The 22,770-nt window shown below is 46.9% G+C and overlaps 1 pseudogene; it reads left to right on the forward strand.

The window, feature by feature from the left end:
- LOC142257643 (olfactory receptor 6N1-like) overlaps positions 1 to 3,441 on the forward strand; it is a 29,734-nt pseudogene extending 26,293 nt beyond the window's left edge.
- Positions 3,442 to 22,770: the final 19,329 nt, after the last annotated feature.

The raw sequence follows: 22,770 nt of genomic DNA on the forward strand, positions 1-22,770 counted from the left end.
CAATTAGACTTCCTTGCTGCTAAAGAGATGTGAGTGCAAAAAGGGTTGTGACCGGGACCATGAATGGGAACTTCTGGGACAAAAACAGAGATTGTTATAAAATGAACAAAGAACTGCTGAGGAGACGACTAGTATTGTTTTTGTGGCAGCAAATTCTCGCATGTAGAAACCCACTATGGTAAGTGGCGATTGTTTACCTCTTCAGAGACTGTTAAACCATTAAGCACATTGCCTTACACAAGACTGTTTGGTTGAGAGTAATGTTATTAAACTGACACCTGTGCATGTCTGCTACATCCTAACTAGTGATGGGCGATCCCAAACTGTGTACACGATCCCGATAATGAGCTTTCTTGGGAAGCTCGTGTTACAGATTGGGTCCAGGGGCTGTAAAAAAAAGCACATTATTAAAAAACATGATCATACTTCCAGGTTCCGCGATGTGTCCTGCAAACTCTGTCTCCTGGTTGCTTCTGCTTTTGCGTCCAATCGTTACTGTTTCCTCCCGGTAAGCACCACTGCCTAAAGGACCTTGCATAATGTCATGGCCATGTGACCAATCTGGTATGAATGTTGTACAGATATTGGCTTACAGACTGGTCACATGACTATGATGTCATCGAAGGTCCTGTTAACTGAACTTTGACTGTCACTGTGCGAGTGTCACATTGCATAAAGGTGCACAATCTCCCGACAAGAAATTTTCATGCAGCTGAGGTGGTCCTGTCCTGAGAGCGTCAGTCCTCATGGGATGATGCAATGCGAGATGCAAGTGCAATTATACCCTCACTGTCAGCCTGCTTCTCGCTCTGTAAAGCTGACATGGCATAGAATAAAAGAACAATTTACATTGTACTCAAAAATACACCTATAATGAGAAAAATCAGAAAAACTGAACATTTTGCAGTGGCCTCTTAATTTTTGCCAGATATAAATAAATATATATATATATATATATATATATATATATATATATATATATATATATATATAATATAGTTGTTTAAAAATAAATAAATAATTTAAAAAAATGGCGTAGCAGTCCGCGGTATTTTTGATTCTCAACGCAGATAAAGCGGATGGCTACAGACTACTAACCCATCTGCCTGGCTTTACCTTGGCTGGCAATCAGAATACAGGGAAGCCAATTTTTTTTTAATTATTTAAAAAATTAATAAAAAAAAATGCGTGGGCTCCCACCGTTTTTGATCGCCAGTCAGGTAAAACTAGGCAGCTTGAGGCTGGGATTCTCGGCAGCCCGCAGCCGCCCCTAGAAATGGCGCATTGTTTTTTAGTGCCATTTCCAGGTGCTTTACCCGACTCGTCCAGTGGCCTTGGTGGCGGTGGTTTGCTGGGTAATAAAGGGGTTAATACTAGATTTGTATTCTCAGACGGTACTAAACCCGAAATTCATGGTGTCACGCTAAATTAGACATGGCCACCATGAATTTTTAATAAACAGTAAAAACACTCACAACACGCAGAATTTTTTTTTTTTTATTAGAAATAAAAAAAAATTAGACTCCATCTTTATTAGAAAAAGCTCCTTAGTCCGAGGTAGTCCACAGGGAGGGCCATGTCAGTTTTGCTTCATCACTCTGTAAAGATAAGCGGCTCTACAGTGAGAGAAGCAGAGAGCATTTTCAGCTCTGCTTCCTCGCTCTGTCAAAACGAGAAGCAGGCTGACAGTGAGGGTATGATGGAAATACATGCAGCCGACCGCTCCTGTTGGGAGATTGTGCACCTTGACGTGAGTCGACACTTGCACATACAAAATGGATACAGCCGCACACTAAATGCCATCAATGTATAAGGGAACTTTGGTACTGCATTACTGCTATATGAAAAAATGAGATTTTTAGTTTATGAATTGGCCAATGCATGTAAGCCCGGAAACTAACGGCAAGGTAAATCTCAATATTTCTGGTTCCTAACTTTTTTAAATATTTGACACTCGCAAGGTTCTTTAACCCGGGGGACAGCAATGATTGGACTCGGAAGCAAAAGTGTCCGGGAGACAGAGTCTGCAGGACGCGTCGCGGCCCGGGACCTGTAAGTATAATGACAAGGTTTAATATTAACTATATTCTTTATTTTCCAGCCCCCTTGCCCCATCCCATAACTGTAAAGCCTGTGTTCAGTGATCGGACGCAAGTTCACGGTATCTCAATCCCGATCCTGATCTTTACCAAACTATTGGGCGAGGCTCCCGATCCCGTCCATAGGGCAAAACGCCCATCACTATACCTAACCAAACTCAGTCCATTTAGGCGTAGCTGGGTCAAAATGGCAAACAATCTCCAGAAGTTGTAAAAACATCTTGCCAACTCCCCATTACTGAAAAATGTCAGCATTATCAGTAAATCATCGGAGCTTTACTGGTTTACTAAGAAATTATCGAGTTAAAAATACTTAATTTTGCAGTTTTACTAACTATGTTTGTTATTTTTGCAGGGATTTATTCTTTACAGAATCCATGAAATCAATAAAACCACAGTAACGGAATTCATACTTCTGGCTTTTTCCGATTTACAAAATGTACAGATTTTACTTTTTGTTTTTATTCTTTTGACTTATATATCGTGTGTTATGGGGAACAGCGTCATACTTGTCTTAGTAAGATATGACCACTCGCTTCATACACCAATGTACTTTTTTATTGGCATCTTTGCTCTTTTGGAAATAATATTTGTATCTGTCTCTGTTCCTAAACTTCTAGGCACTTTAATACAAGCAAGTCGAAAGATATCATTTGTTGGATGCTTTGCCCAGTTGTATACATATGCTTCATTGGGAATAACTGAATGTTATCTTTTAATAGTTATGGTTTTTGATTGAGATTTAGCCATTAACAACCCTTTGCACAATTCTAGAATAATGAGCCAAGCTCACTGTATTGAACTTGCAGTTGCCCCGTGGATTATTGGATGTGTCATCATTGCCATACCTACAATATTTACAGTTGAATTGGATTTTTGTGGACCCAATGAAGTCAACCATTTTTTCTGTGATTTTGCTCCATTACAAAATCTTGCATGTTCTGATCCTACGGTCAGTAGCCTGGTCACAAGTTCAACAGCTATATTTGCCAGTTTTATTCCATTCCTGATCATTTTAGGATTTTATATTCACATCATTGCCCTTGTCTCAAGAATTAAAAGCACTAAAGGCAAGCAGAAAGCCTTCTCCACCTGCTCATCCCACCTCATTGTAGCCTGTTTGTATTACAGCTCAGGCATTATTATATATGCTAAGCCTAAAGGCAGTCATCACGACAAATTTCTTGCCCTTATGTACACAGTCATTATCCCATTTTTAAATCCATTTATTTATACCTTAAGAAACAAGGATGTGAAAACAGCTTTAAGAAAATCGAAGCTACTAAGAGTTCTTGGTCAGATTAGGTTGAGCCAAATTCACTTAATCCATTCTAGATATTGATAAATGGAAGACCGAGCAAAAAGAAAAACACAAACAACTTAAAATATTACAAAAAATTGTGTTCTGATAACTCCTACAATAAAATTGTAGAGATTAAAGGATTTATACATGGAGAAAAAAATAAGACAAATCCTGAAACCAAGGCTTGTGTGTCAATGAAAGTCTGCTTCCTGAATTGTGAGATAGGAAAGCCATACTTTTTTAGTTTTTAATACAAGAGAAAAATCTCCAATTTCCAGAAAAGTACACACAATAATCTACCTTACAATGTGTTTTTTTTGTTTTTAAATTTATCTATATATTTTTTGCAGAATTTCTTGTAGTAATTGTCCAATGTTAGACATGTACATGCCAGCAGTTTGTTGCAGGTGTTTTTAATGTCAAGCAATCTAACTTGTCTTGTCCTGTCGTTTTTGGAAAGGCCCGGGGTGTTATTTTTTTATTTATTCATTTAAAGAAAGGACTGGAGATGACAGAATAAAGTCAACTGGAAATTAATTCTACTTGAACATTGTATCTTATATATATATAGAATATCGATTCATGGAGAAAAAAAAAGACAGCGCCGTTTTCCACTTTGCTGAAGACTCAGAACTTGTGCATGCAACCGGAAAAATAAGAGCAATGCTCTCCATAGTTTTGATGAATAACGTTCTTGCCCAAGTTCTTTTATAGAAATGTGCACTATTTACTTCCTAGTCTCATATTACACTTGGCTATTCATGTCAATGGGCTCATGGAAAAAATTGGACCACACTTAAGGGCCATTTACATGCTGCAACATGCTGCGGGGTCACTGTGTTTGTGACGCACATCCGGCATTGTTAGCGACATCGCAGCATGTGACAGGCTGGAGTGAGCTTAAATGATCGCAAAAGAGGCAAAAATCGTTTGTCTGAGAGAGGTCATTTATTTATGAAAAATCGTTGTCTGGTCAATAGCGATGTTGTTCCTCGTTCCTGCGGCATCACACATTGCTATGTGTGACACCGCAGGAACGACGAACATCTCCTTACCTCCGTCCACCGGCAATGAGGAAGGAAGGAGGTGGGCGGCATGTTCCAGCCGTTCATCTCCGCCCCTTTTCTGCTATTGGACGGCTGCCGTGTGACATCGCTGTGACGCCGCACGAACCGCCCCCTTAGAAAGGAGGCGGTTCGCCGGCAGCAGCAACGTCGCATGGAAGGTAAGTCCGTGTGACGGGTGTTAGTGAGGTTGTGCGCCACAGGCAGCCATTTGTCCGTGACGCATAACCGACGGGGGCGAGTACGCTTGCTAGCAATATCGGTACTGATATCACAGCATGTAAAGTACCCTTTACTTGATATCCGAGTGCGGTCTGTTTAACATGGACTTACAGAGTGGAGAAGCTGGAGATTTTTTTATTGTCTACATTCGAAAAAATTGTATCAAACTCTGAATAGAGTGTGATCAGATAAAGATTAACATAATCAAAAAGGTTTTCTTGGATGAGAGGAAAAACATGGTTGTGTGACCCTAGCCTTAAAGAGAATTCATGGTGTTAGGTGTGGCCGGGCAGTCTTCAACTATTTTGTCTAGCTCAGGCAATCAAGGAGGATATCATAGAGTACATAAAAGAGAGGAGTTAGCCAAAAGTAACATTTTATGCCTGAACAGTGTAGGAATGTAGAAGGTAAGAGCACACGGCTCATTGAACATTGGGATATAAAAATGCCTATATCTGATTTTGCTGTACTATTGCATCGCTGAAGTACATTGTAAATGAAAAATTAGACTGATCTGTAAGCACTAATCCAAAGGTTTAAGTGATATAGGGAGGTGCTGTACCTACAGAGTCAGAGTGAATGTGAATTCATTGATCTTTGATATATTCTAGTAAAAGGACCAGAAAAAAACAGTTAGATGACCACCTATACAAATTTTGGTACTAAATAAAAAATCCTGAAACCAAGGCTTGTGTGTTAACGAAAGTCTGCTTCCTTCATAGTGAGACAGGAAGGCCATATTTTTTTAGTTTTAAAGACAAAAGAAAAAACTCCAATTTCCAGAAATGTACGCACAATAATCTACCTCACAATGTGTGCTTGTTTTTTTTTGGGGGGGTTATTTAAATCTATATATATTTTTTTGCATGATTTCTTGTAGTTGTCCAATGGTATAACTATAAATGCCAGCAGTGTGTTGTAGGTGATTGCTTTTTGGATGTCAAGCAATCTAGATTTTCTTGTCCTGTCATTTTTGGAATGGCCCAGGGTGTGTTTTTTTATTTATTCATCTAAAGAAAGAACTGGAGATGACTGAATAAATTCAACTGGAAGTTAATTCTACTTAAATATTACGGAATTCCACTTTAGCCAAAATGCAGATTTTTTTTGTATTATGTTTCTAGCAAAATGTCAGCCACCGTCTGCTCTTTTTCAAGACAGTCAATGGTAGAGGTGATTGGATCTTTTGAAATTCAAATTCACCAATTTTGTCAAATTTTATCCAAAATTTAATATACAGAAAATAATTTTGCACAAATCTCAATGCTGGACAACTTGAAATCGCTCCAAAAAAACAAGCTGGGGTGTGGAGAAAACAGAGAGAATCCTGCTGAACATAAGCACCTAAACCTTACAGAGCGAAAAAGAGAGAACCCAGCTGATCATAGGAGATTATGCTCTACAGGCAAGAGAAAGAGAGAACCCAGCTGATCATAAGAGATTATGCTCTACAGGCAAGAGAAAGAGAGAACCCAGCTGATCATAGGAGATTATGCTCTTCAGGCAAGAGAAAGAGAGAACCCTGCTGATCATAGGAGTTTATGCTCTACAGGCAAGAGAAAGAGAGAACCCTGCTGATCATAGGAGATTATGCTCTACAGGCAAGAAAAAGAGAGAACCCAGCTGATCATAGGAGATTATGCTCTACAGGCAAGAGAAAGAGAGAACCCTGCTGATCATAGGAGATTATGCTCTACAGGCAAGAGAAAGAGAGAACCCAGCTGATCATAGGAGATTATGCTCTACAGGCAAGAGAAAGAGAGAACCCTGCTGATCATAGGAGATTATGCTCTACAGGCAAGAGAAAGAGAGAGCCCTGCTGATCATAGGAGATTATGCTCTACAGGCAAGAGAAAGAGAGAACCCTGCTGATCATAGGAGATTATGCTCTACAGGCAAGAGAAAGAGAGAACCCAGCTGATCATAGGAGATTATGCTCTACAGGCAAGAGAAAGAGAGAACCCAGCTGATCATAGGAGATTATGCTCTACAGGCAAGAGAAAGAGAGAACCCTGCTGATCATAGGAGATTATGCTCTACAGGCAAGAGAAAGAGAGAACCCTGCTGATCATAGGAGATTATGCTCTACAGGCAAGAGAAAGAGAGAACCCTGCTGATCATAGGAGATTATGCTCTACAGGCAAGAGAAAGAGAGAACCCTGCTGATCATAGGAGATTATGCTCTACAGGCAAGAGAAAGAGAGAACCCTGCTGATCATAAAAGCTTACACTGTATGGACAAGAGAAAGGACCCTGCTGACAAAAAGAGTTTACACTTTATGTTCACATCGGCCACATTAATACGTTCATATGGGCCTTTGCAAATACAAAGCAGGACTCTAGTATTTTGTGCTACTTGATACATAGTACTCACTGGTACTTTTCCCACAATATTTAGGGGTTCACAGCCTGACTTGCCATTCGTCCACATCAGCCACATTAATACATTGCTAGTGGCCTTTGCAAATACAAAGCAGGACTCTACCATTTACTGCTGCCTGATACACTAAATGCACTGGCCGTGTTTCCACAATATTTAGGGGTTCACTGCCTAACTTGTGTGCAGTCCGTCCACATCAGCCACATTAATAGGCTGCTAGTGGCCTTTGCAAATACAAAGCAGGACTCTACCATTTAGTGCTGCCTGATACACTAAACGCATCGGTCCTGTTTCCACATATTTAGGGGGACATAGCCTGGTTGTGCCATCCACATCAGCCACATTACTACATTGCTAGTGGGCTTGCCAAATACAAAGCAGTACTACTAGCATTTTGTGCTGCCTGATACATTACACAAACCTCTCTTTATACATCTTGGAGGTACTGGCCTGCCCAGCTGCTAGTGTGATGTCAGAGCGTGTTTTCAGCTGGTCCATAGGTGGGCCAGTAACATACATTTGGGAGGGACTACAATTAATAATACATTTGGGTGGTCACTCCCTCATTGAGACTCAGATAATGGAATACATATTCCACAGCAGTTTACAATGCACCCATGGTAGAGTTGAGCTTTACTCTCCTCCTCCATGTCATTCTGCAGCCCTCAATTCAATTTTTCAGAGGTCCATCAGTTGTTCATCAACAGTCATTGTAAATTGCTATTGAATATGTATCCCTAATCTCAGTCACAATGTAGGACAACTCGTGACAAGGGTCTCCAATGACAAATATTAGTTTGGTAGGACTACTGTCCTGGTTAGTCCACCACTGCACAATATGTATAGTGTTAACAAAAAGTAGCCCTATGGGTTGAGTCATGGTTGACAAAGGGAGTAAACGGCTTTATTTGGGAAGGGGTGGACATTAACAGCAGTATTCAAAATCAACATTTTGGGGGAATTTCATTTGGCTTACTCTCACCTGGAGGGAATAGAATCTGTGGAGAAATCTAGTCCTTGTTGAATTTAATCAGAGTAATTCTGTCTGCATTTTCTGTGGAGAGGCGTGAGCGCCTATCGGTGATGGTTGCCCCAGCAGAACTGAAAACACATTCTGACATCACACTAGCAGCCGGGCAGGCCAACACCTCCTGTTACGAACCGGCGCCGCCATAGCCGCAAGCAGCCTGCTGCGGTTCCTGTTGCGCCCAGGCGCCGGCTGCCGTTCTTGGCCGTGCCTCGGGTCGTCCAGTTGGCTGTTCCTTCCACCACGTCTAAGTGTGGAGAGGCGGCTAGTGCGCATGCGTGCGCCGATTTACCCCAGCCAGAGTTTAAGCCCGGTGTTTTGCCTAGTGAGCATGCTCAGCCTGATTGTGTTATGTCTGAGACTAAGTCCTCAGTTCAGGCTACTGAGCATGCTCCCACAATTAACCCTAACAGCCTCTTTGCACAGGTACTTGGACTTCGTGCTGTGCATAATTTCTGGGATGTGCCTACTGAGCATGCTCAAACTGATAGTCTGCTTTCTGAGCCTGTTGCTCAGGCTACTAGGCATGCTCAGCCACTTAGTGCACCAGAGGCTAGGTCCGGTAAGGACCTCACTGAGCATGTCCGTGAGGTGGCAGGCCCTGATAGGGCAGAGGGTGTCAGGTGTCCTGATGACGTGGCAACTCCGGACTGGCTCGCAGAGGCCCGCCCCTATGATCTGGCACCTCAGTATTGGTCGTCAGACGATGACTGGTGAAGTGTTTGGGGCGTGGCTGCCATGAGGTCATCAATGACGTGGCGGTTCCGGATAGGTCGCATGTGACGTCACTGATGACATGGCACTCTGCTATTGGACCTTGGTGGTTCCACCCTGGGTTTGGGGCAGACCCAGGTTATAAAAGAGGCTGGAGACACCATGGAGGTGCGCAGTCTTCACTTTTGCTCAGTCAGAGCACACCTCCATGTTAGAGCCTCATTGCGGCATAAGCCTATGTTGGGAAGCGGTAGGTAGGGTTAGGCGAACGGTGCCTGTCACGCCAAGATTCGTGGCTCGGCACATCAAGGTCAGGCGCCGTGCTTCCCTCCTGCCGTTACAGTCTTGCTATAGCAGCCCAGTGGCGTTTACTGGGCTGCGGCTGCTGTGCTTCCTGTCCGATCGTGCCCCCTATGCACACGGACAACGCACCTGTTGCGCCACCTGTCTGATTGTGCCACCTACGCACACGGACAACGCACCTGCTGCGCCACCTGTCCGATTGTGCCCCCCTACGCACATGGACAACGCACGTGCTGCGCCACCTGTCCGGTTCTGCCCCCTACGCACACGGACAGCGTACTCCAGGACCCCTGTGGAGTTAACAGGGTGTTCCTTATTTTCCTCGGCTTCCCGGTCAACGCTACTGGTGTACCCATCTGGCCTGACGTGTCCTACACACACGTGTCCAGTCGAGAGGTGGCCAGAAACGCTAATCGGAGGACCGCTCGGCCTGACGTGTCCTACACACGTGGCCGACAGGGCGCTTTCGTGGCGGTCTTCCGGTCAACGCTACCTGGTTACCACCCGGCCTGACGTGTTTCCTGCACACGTGGTTGGTGTAGCGCTAGGTGCACCAAAACGCTAATCTGGTTGTCGTCCGGTCTGACGTGTCCCAACACACGTGACCGGTTCCCAGAGTTCCTGGGTTATCTCAGAGCCATCCAGCTCTATAGTCTCCGCCTAACCCTCAGGTGCCAGCAGCTCCTTTGTCATCTGGAGCACGGTGGGCCCCGACTGGCGATTAGGATATATACCCCCTGGTCCTAATCTGCCGGTCCCCCCGTAACAGTAAGACTGCGCCAGGGTCTGGCTGGCATGGCGGAGATGGAGCAGCTACGTCAGTTCATGCTGCAGCTTAATTCTACTTGAACATTGTATCTTATATATATTGAATATCGATTCATGGAGGAAAAAAAAAGACAGTGCCGTTTTCCACTCTGCTGAAGACTCAGAACTTGTGCATGCAACCGGAAAAATAAGAGCAATGCTCTCCATAGTTTTGATTAATAACATTCTTGCCCAAGTTCTTTTATAGAAATGTGCACTATTTACCTCCTAGTCTCATATTACACTTGGCCATTCATATCAATGGGCTCATGGAAAAAATTGGACCACACTTAAGGGCCATTTACATGCTGTGACATGCTGTGGGGTCACAGTGTTTGACTCCTCCAGCCTGTCACATCCATCGCAGCATGTAACAGGCTGGAGCGACCTTAAACGATCACAAAAGAGGCAAAAATTGTTTGTCTGAGAGAGGTTGTTTATTTATGAAAAATCGGTGTCTGGTCAGTCCTCATTCAGTCCTCGTTCCTGTGGCATTACACATCGCAGGAACGACGAACATCTCCTTACCTCCGTCCACTGGCAATGAGGAAGGAACGAGGTGGGCGGCATGTTCCAGCCATTCATCTCCGCCCCTCCTCTGCTATTGGATGGCTGCCGTGGGACATCGCTGTGACGCCGCACGAACCGCCCCCTTAGAAAGGAGGCGGATCGCCGGCAACAGCGACGTCGCAGGGAAGGTAAGTCCATGTGACTGGTGTCAGCGATGTTGTGCGCCATGGGCAGCGATTTGCCCGTGATGCACAACCGACGGGAGCAGGTACGCTTGCTAGCGATATCGGTACTGATATCGCAGTGTGTAAAGTACTCTTTACTTGATATCCGAGTGCGGTCTGTTTAACATGGACTTACAGAGTGGAGAAGCTGAAGATTTTTTTATTGTCTACATTCGAAAAAATTGTATCAAACTCTGAATAGAGTTTGATCAGACAAAGATTAACATAATCAAAAAGGTTTTCTTGGATGAGAGGAAAAACACGGTTGTGTGACCCTAGCCTTAAAGAAAATGAATGGTCTTAGGTGTGGCCGGGCAGTCTTCCTCAACTATTTTGTCTAGCTCATGCAATCAAGGAGGATATCATAGAGTACATAAAAGAGAGGAGTTAGCCAAAAGTAACATTTTATGCCTGAACAGTGTAGGAATATAGAAGGTAAGAGCACACGGCTCATTGAACATTGGGATATAAAAATGCCTATATCTGATTTTGCTGTACTATTGCATCGCTGAAGTACATTGTAAATGAAAAATTAGACTGATCTGTAAATACTAATCCAAAGGTTTAAGTGATATAGGGAGGTGCTGTACCTACAGAGTCAGAGTGAATGTGAATTCATTGATCTTTGATATATTCTAGTAAAAGGACCAGAAAAAAATAGTTAGATGACCACCTATACAAATTTTGGTACTAAATAAAAAATTCTGAAACCAAGGCTTGTGTGTTAACGAAAGTCTGCTTCCTTCATAGTGAGACAGGAAGGCCATATTTTTTTAGTTTTAAAGACAAAAGAAAAAACTCCAATTTCCAGAAATGTACGCACAATAATCTACCTCACAATGTGTGCTTGTTTTTTTTTGGGGGGGGTTATTTAAATCTATATATATTTTTTGCATGATTTCTTGTAGTTGTCCAATGGTATAACTATACATGCCAGCAGTGTGTTGTAGGTGATTGCTTTTTGGATGTCAAGCAATCTAGCTTTTCTTGTCTTGTCGTTTTTGGAATGGCCCAGGGTGTGTTTTTTTATTTATTCATCTAAAGAAAGAACTGGAGATGACTGAATAAATTCAACTGGAAGTTAATTCTACTTGAATATTACGGAATTCCACTTTAGCCAAAATGCAGATTTTTTTTTTGTATTATGTTTCTTGCAAAATGTCAGCCACCGTCTGCCCTTTTTCAAGACAGTCAATGGTAGAGATGATTGGATCTTTTGAAATTCAAATTCACCAATTTTGTCAAATTTTATCCAAAATTTAATATACAGCAAATCATTTTGCACAAATCTCAATGCTGGACAACTTGAAATCGCTCCAAAAAAACAAGCTGGGGTGTGGAGAAAACAGAGAGAATCCTGCTGAACATAAGCACCTAAACCTTACAGAACGAAAAAGAGAGAACCCAGCTGATCATAGGAGATTATGCTCTACAGGCAAGAGAAAGAGAGAACCCAGCTGATCATAAGAGATTATGCTCTACAGGCAAGAGAAAGAGAGAACCCAGCTGATCATAAGAGATTATGCTCTACAGGCAAGAGAAAGAGAGAACCCAGCTGATCATAGGAGATTATGCTCTACAGGCAAGAGAAAGAGAGAACCCAGCTGATCATAAGAGATTATGCTCTACAGGCAAGAGAAAGAGAGAACCCAGCTGATCATAAGAGATTATGCTCTACAGGCAAGAGAAAGAGAGAACCCTGCTGATCATAGGAGATTATGCTCTACAGGCAAGAGAAAGAGAGAACCCTGCTGATCATAGGAGATTATGCTCTACAGGCAAAAGAAAGAGAGAACCCAGCTGATCATAGGAGATTATGCTCTACAGGCAAGAGAAAGAGAGAACCCTGCTGATCATAGGAGATTATGCTCTACAGGCAAGAGAAAGAGAGAACCCTGCTGATCATAGGAGATTATGCTCTACAGGCAAGAGAAAGAGAGAACCCTGCTGATCATAGGAGATTATGCTCTACAGGCAAGAGAAAGAGAGAACCCTGCTGATCATAGGAGATTATGCTCTACAGGCAAGAGAAAGAGAGAACCCTGCTGATCATAGGAGTTTATGCTCTACAGGCAAGAGAAAGAGAGAACCCAGCTGATCATAGGAGATTATGCTCTACAGGCAAGAGAAAGAGAGAACCCTGCTGATCATAGGAGATTATGCTCTACAGGCAAGAGAAAGAGAGAACCCTGCTGATCATAGGAGATTATGCTCTACAGGCAAGAGAAAGAGAGAACCCTGCTGATCATAGGAGATTATGCTCTACAGGCAAGAGAAAGAGAGAACCCTGCTGATCATAAAAGCTTACACTGTATGGACAAGAGAAAGGACCCTGCTGACAAAAAGAGTTTACACTTTATGTTCACATCGGCCACATTAATACGTTCATAGGGGCCTTTGCAAATACAAAGCAGGACTCTAGTATTTTGTGCTACTTGATACATAGTACTCACTGGTACTTTTCCCACAATATTTAGGGGTTCACAGCCTGACTTGCCATTCGTCCACATCAGCCACATTAATACATTGCTAGTGGCCTTTGCAAATACAAAGCAGGACTCTACCATTTACTGCTGCCTGATACACTAAATGCACTGGCCGTGTTTCCACAATATTTAGGGGTTCACTGCCTAACTTGTGTGCAGTCCGTCCACATCAGCCACATTAATAGGCTGCTAGTGGCCTTTGCAAATACAAAGCAGGACTCTACCATTTAGTGCTGCCTGATACACTAAACGCATCGGTCCTGTTTCCACATATTTAGGGGGACATAGCCTGGTTGTGCCATCCACATCAGCCACATTACTACATTGCTAGTGGGCTTGCCAAATACAAAGCAGTACTACTAGCATTTTGTGCTGCCTGATACATTACACAAACCTCTCTTTATACATCTTGGAGGTACTGGCCTGCCCAGCTGCTAGTGTGATGTCAGAGCGTGTTTTCAGCTGGTCCATAGGTGGGCCAGTAACATACATTTGGGAGGGACTACAATTAATAATACATTTGGGTGGTCACTCCCTCATTGAGACTCAGATAATGGAATACATATTCCACAGCAGTTTACAATGCACCCATGGTAGAGTTGAGCTTTACTCTCCTCCTCCATGTCATTCTGCAGCCCTCAATTCAATTTTTCAGAGGTCCATCAGTTGTTCATCAACAGTCATTGTAAATTGCTATTGAATATGTATCCCTAATCTCAGTCACAATGTAGGACAACTCGTGACAAGGGTCTCCAATGACAAATATTAGTTTGGTAGGACTACTGTCCTGGTTAGTCCACCACTGCACAATATGTATAGTGTTAACAAAAAGTAGCCCTATGGGTTGAGTCATGGTTGACAAAGGGAGTAAACGGCTTTATTTGGGAAGGGGTGGACATTAACAGCAGTATTCAAAATCAACATTTTGGGGGAATTTCATTTGGCTTACTCTCACCTGGAGGGAATAGAATCTGTGGAGAAATCTAGTCCTTGTTGAATTTAATCAGAGTAATTCTGTCTGCATTTTCTGTGGAGAGGCGTGAGCGCCTATCGGTGATGGTTGCCCCAGCAGAACTGAAAACACATTCTGACATCACACTAGCAGCCAGGCAGGCCAACACCTCCTGTTACGAACCGGCGCCGCCATAGCCGCAAGCAGCCTGCTGCGGTTCCTGTTGCGCCCAGGCGCCGGCTGCCGTTCTTGGCCGTGCCTCGGGTCGTCCAGTTGGCTGTTCCTTCCACCACGTCTAAGTGTGGAGAGGCGGCTAGTGCGCATGCGTGCGCCGATTTACCCCAGCCAGAGTTTAAGCCCGGTGTTTTGCCTAGTGAGCATGCTCAGCCTGATTGTGTTATGTCTGAGACTAAGGGTACCTTCACACTTAGCGATGCAGCAGCGATCCGACCAGCGATCTGACCTGGTCAGGATCGCTGCTGCATCGCTACATGGTCGCTGGTGAGCTGTCAAACAGGCAGATCTCACCAGCGACCAGTGAACAGCCCCCAGCCAGCAGCGACGTGCAAGCGACGCTGCGCTTGCACGGAGCCGCCGTCTGGAAGCTGCGGAGACTGGTAACTAAGGTAAACATCGGGTATGGTTACCCGATGTTTACATTAGTTACCAGTGTGAGCAGGGAGCAGGGAGCCGCGCACACTGAGCGCTGGCTCCTTGCTCTCCTAGCTACAGTACACATCGGGTTAATTAACCCGATGTGTAATGCAGCTGCATGTGCAGAGAGCAGGGAGCCGCGCACACTGCTTAGCGCTGGCTCCTTGCTCTCCTAGCTGCTGTACACATCGGGTTAATTAACCCGATGTGTACAGCAGCTACATGTGCAGAGAGCCGGAGCCGGCAGCACAGGCAGCGTGAGAGCTGCAGAGGCTGGTAACTAAGGTAAATATCGGGTAACCACCTTGGTTACCCGATGTTTATCTTGGATACAGCTTACCTCAGCTGTCAGACGCCGGCTCCTGCTCCCTGCTCGGTTCATTTGTCACTCTCTTGCTGTCACACACAGCGATCTGTGTGTCACAGCAGGAGAGCGGCTTTGAAGAAAACGAACCAGGGCTGTGTGTAACGAGCAGCGATCTCGCAGCAGGGGCCAGATCGCTGCTCATTGTCACACACAGCGAGATCGCTAATGAGGTCACTGCTGCGTAACAAAAACCGTGACTCAGCAGCGATCTCGGCAGTGAGCTCGCTGTGTGTGAAGCACCCCTAAGTCCTCAGTTCAGGCTACTGAGCATGCTCCCACAATTAACCCTAACAGCCTCTTTGCACAGGTACTTGGACTTCGTGCTGTGCATAATTTCTGGGATGTGCCTACTGAGCATGCTCAAACTGATAGTCTGCTTTCTGAGCCTGTTGCTCAGGCTACTAGGCATGCTCAGCCACTTAGTGCACCAGAGGCTAGGTCCGGTAAGGACCTCACTAAGCATGTCCGTGAGGTGGCAGGCCCTGATAGGGCAGAGGGTGTCAGGTGTCCTGATGACGTGGCAACTCCGGACTGGCTCGCAGAGGCCCGCCCCTATGATCTGGCACCTCAGTATTGGTCGTCAGACGATGACTGGTGAAGTGTTTGGGGCGTGGCTGCCATGAGGTCATCAATGACGTGGCGGTTCCGGATAGGTCGCATGTGACGTCACTGATGACATGGCACTCTGCTATTGGACCTTGGTGGTTCCACCCTGGGTTTGGGGCGGACCCAGGTTATAAAAGGGGCTGGAGACACCATGGAGGTGCGCAGTCTTCACTCTTGCTCAGTCAGAGCACACCTCCATGTTAGAGCCTCATTGCGGCATAAGCCTATGTTGGGAAGCGGTAGGTAGGGTTAGGCGAACGGTGCCTGTCACGCCAAGATTCGTGGCTCGGCACATCAGGGTCAGGCGCCGTGCTTCCCTCCTGCCGTTACAGTCTTGCTATAGCAGCCCAGTGGCGTTTACTGGGCTGCGGCTGCTGTGCTTCCTGTCCGATTGTGCCCCCTATGCACACGGACAACGCACCTGTTGCGCCACCTGTCTGATTGTGCCACCTACGCACACGGACAACGCACCTGCTGCGCCACCTGTCCAATTGTGCCCCCCTACGCACATGGACAACGCACGTGCTGCGCCACCTGTCCGGTTGTGCCCCCTACGCGCACGGACAGCGTACTCCAGGACCCCTGTGGAGTTAACAGGGTGTTCCTTATTTTCCTCGGCTTCCCGGTCAACGCTACTGGTGTACCCATCTGGCCTGACGTGTCCTACACACACGTGGCCAGTCGAGAGGTGGCCAGAAACGCTAATCGGAGGACTGCTCGGCCTGACGTGTCCTACACACGTGGCCGACAGGGCGCTTTCGTGGCGGTCTTCCGGTCAACGCTACCTGGTTACCACCCGGCCTGACGTGTTTCCTGCACACGTGGTTGGTGTAGCGCTAGGTGCACCAAAACGCTAATCTGGTTGTCGTCCGGTCTGACGTGTCCCAACACACGTGACCGGTTCCCAGAGTTCCTGGGTTATCTCAGAGCCATCCAGCTCTATAGTCTCCGCCTAACCCTCAGGTGCCAGCAGCTCCTTTGTCATCTGGAGCACGGTGGGCCCCGACTGGCGATTAGGATATATACCCCCTGGTCCTAATCTGCCGGTCCCCCCGTAACAGTAAGACTGCGCCAGGGTCTGGCTGGCATGGCGGAGATGGAGCAGCTACGTCAGTTCATGCTGCAGCTTGATGCCAGAGTGAGGTCTCTGGAGAAGTCTGCTCTTGCTGCTGATATGGATGATGTGGTGGCTCAAGCGGCTGCAATGGTGTCAGTCACCAAGCCTACTCCAACCCTCCCTCACCTCTCGCTGCCCAACAAGTTTACGGGGAACAGCAAGGCATGTAGGGGATTCGTTAACCAGTGCTCAGTCCATCTAGAGCTGTTGGCTGCACGGTTTCCTACAGAGAGGTCAAAGGTGGGGTTTATCATCTCCTTGCTCTCTGATAGAGCACTGGAGTGGGCTACACCATTGTGGGAGAGGAATGACTCCGTAGTACAGGACTCTAAGGAGTTTTTGGAGTCCTTGCGACAAGTGTTCCTGGGGCCTCAGGTCACTCACGACTCGGCCCTACAGCTACTGACTTTGGAGCAGGGGCGTACCTCCTCAAGTCAATATGCTGTGAGTTTCCGGACACTTGCTGCAGAACTGGGGTGGTCAGAGAGGACTCTCATTCCACTGTTCTGGAGGGGATTAGCCTCGCACGTGAAGGACGCATTAGCGTCGCGTGAGGTACCAACTACCCTTGAGGGCCTCATGACTCTGGCTACCCGCATTGACCTGCGGACCTCCGAACGTCAGCTGGAGCGCAGGTCAGAGGGTCGTTCAGCCACTGTAGTGGTCTCTCCTACTGCACCTCCCTTAGAGGATATCTCTGTCCCTATGGACATCTCTAGGGTTGGTGTTGCTAGGTCTTCGAGTCGCAAGGGCATTTCCTGTTTCGCTTGTGGGCAGTATGGTCATTATGCCAACCGTTGCCCAAAGCATCAGGATAAGCGACCACGATTGGTGACCATAGCTGAAGGTAGACTGGACTCTGTGTCATCCATTAGGGTGACGTTTCCCGCGTCCATTTCCTTTAAGGGGTCAACATGGTCCACAAGGGCAAGTGTGGACACAGGTGCTGGGGATAGTTTCATCTCCTCCTCTTTTGCCCGGCGGCATGCCATCCCACTGGTGCAAATGCCAAGGCCAGTGAGAGTCCGTGTATTGGATGGGTCCTTGTTGCCCAAGGTAATTCACCAGCGGACAGTGCCCATTACCCTTGCCATGTCATCTGGGCATAGGGAGACCATTTCATTTCTGGTTCTCCCTAAGGGTGCAGATGATATTCTGCTGGGTATTCCTTGGTTGAAGCAACATTCCCCACATATCGACTGGTCGTCTGGGGTGATTACGCGGTGGAGCGAGTCTTGTAGCTCCCACTGCATGTCTCCATCTTCCGTCCGTCGCTCAGTGGTATCTGTGGCGACTATAGACCATTCGAGTGGGAGGGCCGCTAGAGGGGGGGGTACTGTTACGAACCGGCGCCGCCATAGCCGCAAGCAGCCTGCTGTGGTTCCTGTTGCGCCCAGGCGCCGGCTGCCGTTCTTGGCCGTGCCTCGGGTCGTCCAGTTGGCTGTTCCTTCCACCACGTCTAAGTGTGGAGAGGCGGCTAGTGCGCATGCGTGCGCCGATTTACCCCAGCCAGAGTTTAAGCCCGGTGTTTTGCCTAGTGAGCATGCTCAGCCTGATTGTGTTATGTCTGAGACTAAGTCCTCAGTTCAGGCTACTGAGCATGCTCCCACAATTAACCCTAACAGCCTCTTTGCACAGGTACTTGGACTTCGTGCTGTGCATAATTTCTGGGATGTGCCTACTGAGCATGCTCAAACTGATAGTCTGCTTTCTGAGCCTGTTGCTCAGGCTACTGGGCATGCTCAGCCACTTAGTGCACCAGAGGCTAGGTCCGGTAAGGACCTCACTGAGCATGTCCGTGAGGTGGCAGGCCCTGATAGGGCAGAGGGTGTCAGGTGTCCTGATGACGTGGCAACTCCGGACTGGCTCGCAGAGGCCCGCCCCTATGATCTGGCACCTCAGTATTGGTCGTCAGACGATGACTGGTGAAGTGTTTGGGGCGTGGCTGCCATGAGGTCATCAATGACGTGGCGGTTCCGGATAGGTCGCATGTGACGTCACTGATGACATGGCACTCTGCTATTGGACCTTGGTGGTTCCACCCTGGGTTTGGGGCGGACCCAGGTTATAAAAGGGGCTGGAGACACCATGGAGGTGCGCAGTCTTCACTTTTGCTCAGTCAGAGCACACCTCCATGTTAGAGCCTCATTGCGGCATAAGCCTATGTTGGGAAGCGGTAGGTAGGGTTAGGCGAACGGTGCCTGTCACGCCAAGATTCGTGGCTCGGCACATCAGGGTCAGGCGCCGTGCTTCCCTCCTGCCGTTACAGTCTTGCTATAGCAGCCCAGTGGCGTTTACTGGGCTGCGGCTGCTGTGCTTCCTGTCCGATTGTGCCCCCTATGCACACGGACAACGCACCTGTTGCGCCACCTGTCTGATTGTGCCACCTACGCACACGGACAACGCACCTGCTGCGCCACCTGTCCGATTCTGCCCCCCTACGCACACGGACAACGCACGTGCTGCGCCACCTGTCCGGTTGTGCCCCCTACGCGCACGGACAGCGTACTCCAGGACCCCTGTGGAGTTAACAGGGTGTTCCTTATTTTCCTCGGCTTCCCGGTCAACGCTACTGGTGTACCCATCTGGCCTGACGTGTCCTACACACACGTGGCCAGTCGAGAGGTGGCCAGAAACGCTAATCGGAGGACCGCTCGGCCTGACATGTCCTACACACGTGGCCGACAGGGCGCTTTCATGGCGGTCTTCCGGTCAACGCTACCTGGTTACCACCCGGCCTGACGTGTTTCCTGCACACGTGGTTGGTGTAGCGCTAGGTGCACCAAAACGCTAATCTGGTTGTCGTCCGGTCTGACGTGTCCCAACACACGTGACCGGTTCCCAGAGTTCCTGGGTTATCTCAGAGCCATCCAGCTCTATAGTCTCCGCCTAACCCTCAGGTGCCAGCAGCTCCTTTGTCATCTGGAGCACGGTGGGCCCCGACTAGCGATTAGGATATATACTCCCTGGTCCTAATCTGCCGGTCCCCCCGTAACACCTCCAAGGCGTATAAGGAGAGGTAGGGCCAAGTATTCAGCTTGGAAACCCAATAATTAAAGGTAACTGAAGCATCAGAAAGGACGCAGGTATGGTCTCTTATATACCCCTTAACCATGTTGTGTAACTTTTCTCTCCTTGGCATTGTTACTAGCACAGATAACCCTTGCTTATGTGCTGTTTTATTGAAGATGGTCCAGTTTGCACACATTTTCCCCCATCTCTGTTGGACCTGGTGTTGGTGTTGGTCGCCATTATTCCTTGGTTTTGAAAAGAGCCAGTAACTCTGTCACCAGCGTTGTTTGAGGGTGATGTTTTCAGCAACATATCTACAATGACCCTCTTGAAGGCTTCCATTGTGCAACCCTTTGGTGACTCCAAAAGGAGAGAAGGAAATTCTCCTTGTACTGTGGGTTCAGAAAGGTGGCCAACCAGTACAGGTTGTTGGATAAAATGTGTATCATGCGAGGTTCTTGACACAGACAGTTACACATGAACTGTGCTATGTAGGACAAACTGCAAACAGGCAAAGGCTCTGTGTCCCCACCAGGACAAACAATAAAACAATACATATCCGCTCCTCATGTTGACTCGCCTCCTCCACCTCCTCCGCTCCAGCCTATCCTGGACAGACATGAAGCTGGAGTTGAGAGTCCTATGTGTAGCATTGGCAGTTCCCTTGGTAGCACAGAAAAACAAGTCCTCTCCCTCCTCATCCTCCTCGTCATCACCCAATGTTGCCTGAGAATATTGGCTGGGCTGGGTAGTATCCCCCATTGGGAAACCTGGCTCTATAGCCCCATGCTGGGCACTCAAAGCTTCCTCTTTGACATTGTGTTGTGATTGTTTCAACAGACACAGCAGTGGGATGGTTAAGCTGATAATGGCCTGATCATTGCTCACGAGCTTGGTGCAGCATGCAAAGTTCTCAAGAACCACACAATTGTAAATGGTCCACATCAACTCGACAGTTATGTGTGGTGGCTGACTCTCTGTGTGATGGGCATGTTGAAGCTGGTATTCAGCTAATGCCCTCTACTGCTCACTAATTCTCCCCAGCAGATGATATGTAGAGTTCCCTTGCATGAGCAGGTCGCACATGAGTCAGTGACTTGGCAAACTCAAGCACTTTTGCAGCACTGTAAGACCAGCAAAAGCAGTAGAGGAATGACGGAAATGGGAACTAATATGGCAAACATTCTTAAGTGAAAATAAGTTTGCAAATTGCATGTACGCCAAATCATATAGTGGCTCACTTTTTTTAGTTTTTTTGTTTTTTGTTTTTTATTCATCTTCTAAAGTAGGTATGGCAAGTCAGGTTATGTTTTAAGAACTTTCTGAACAGCTAGGTTCAGCATGTAAGCCATGCATGGCCTATGTACCAGATGACTGACCTTTAAAGCGCCCACCAGGTTACGCCCATTATCACATACAACTAGATCGGGTTGGAGGTGCAGCAGGGAGAGCCACTGATTGGTCTGTTCTTTTATACCTTGCTACAGCTCTGCTGCAGTGTGGTTTCTTATCTAAACAAAGCAGCTTCAGCACAGCATGTTGCTGTTTTGCTGATGCGTGGCTGCACAGCTCCCTGGTTGTCAGTGATGGGGAGGTTAATACACCAGAGGATGAGGAGTAGAAGGAGGGGAGACAGGAAGTGGCATATGATGAGGTGGAAACCCAGATAGAAGTTGGGCCCGCTATTCTTGGCCGTTTGCGACCTTGTCCCAGGCTCCACCAGGTTCACCCAGTTTGCTGTGAAATACATGTATTTTCCCTGTTCAGGTGTTTGTTGTTAGGTGGACCTTCCCGGTTCCAGCGTTGGTCAAAGTACGGCTGAGTTTGTTTAACACATGCTTGTGTAACGCGGGAATGGCACACCAGGCAAAATAGTGGTGGCTGGGAACACTGTAAAGTGGGGCAGCCACAGCCAAGAGATCTTGGAAGCACTGTGTTTCCACAAGCCTAAACGGCAACATCCCCACGGCTCGCAATTTGGCAATGCGCAAGTTTAGGTTTTGTGCCTGTGTGTGCGTGGCCGAGATTTCCGCTTCCTTTCCAAGCAGTCAGGCCTGGATAACTGGATGCTTCGCTGGGACAAGCGAAGGGATATGGCTGACGTTTGCTGTGTCTGTGCAATTGCACCTTGTGGACAGGATGTATGAGCGCCTGCTTCCTGGACAGAAAAATTGTGAAGGACGTAGCATAGGCAACACAGCATTGGTTTGATCTGCAGACACAAATTTGGTACCCTGAGTTCTGCCCGACTACTGTCTGTCTGCAGTTTCCAACATCATGTCTGTTCTCTATTTGAAATTTAACATTTCCAAAATGGAACTACTTCTATTTCCTCCGTCTTCTAACCTCCTTAAATCTGGCATCTCCCTCTCTGTGTGTGGTACCATGATAATAACTTCTAGGTAGCTGGCTCACTGTCTGGGGGTTATGCTTGACACCGATCTCTCCTTCACCTCCAATATACAATCTCTTGCCCGCTCCTGGCACTTTCACTTCAAGAACATCTCTAGAATCTGCCCCTTTTTTACCATAGAAACTGCAAAAACCCACACCATGGCCTTCATCCACTACCGCCTTGACTACTGCAATTCTCTATTAATTGGTCTCCCCCTAACTAGACTCTCTCCTCTACAGTCCATCCTTAATGCTGCAGCCAGGGTCACCTATCTGGCTATCCATTACTTGGATGCTTCTGCTCTGTGCCAGTCATTGCACTGGCTGCTCATATATGACTGGATCCAATCAAATTGCTTGTTCTCACCCACAAAGCTCTCCACAGTGCGGCAGCCCACTACATCTCCACCCTCTTCTCTGTCTATCACCCTACCCATTCTCTACGCTCCGCAAACGACTTTTGACTAACATCCACACTAATCCAAACCTCCCACTCCCGGATCCAAGACTTCTCCTGAGCCGTACCAAT

Source organism: Anomaloglossus baeobatrachus, chromosome 12 (assembly GCF_048569485.1).
Source record: "Anomaloglossus baeobatrachus isolate aAnoBae1 chromosome 12, aAnoBae1.hap1, whole genome shotgun sequence".
Taxonomy (NCBI): domain Eukaryota; kingdom Metazoa; phylum Chordata; class Amphibia; order Anura; family Aromobatidae; genus Anomaloglossus; species Anomaloglossus baeobatrachus.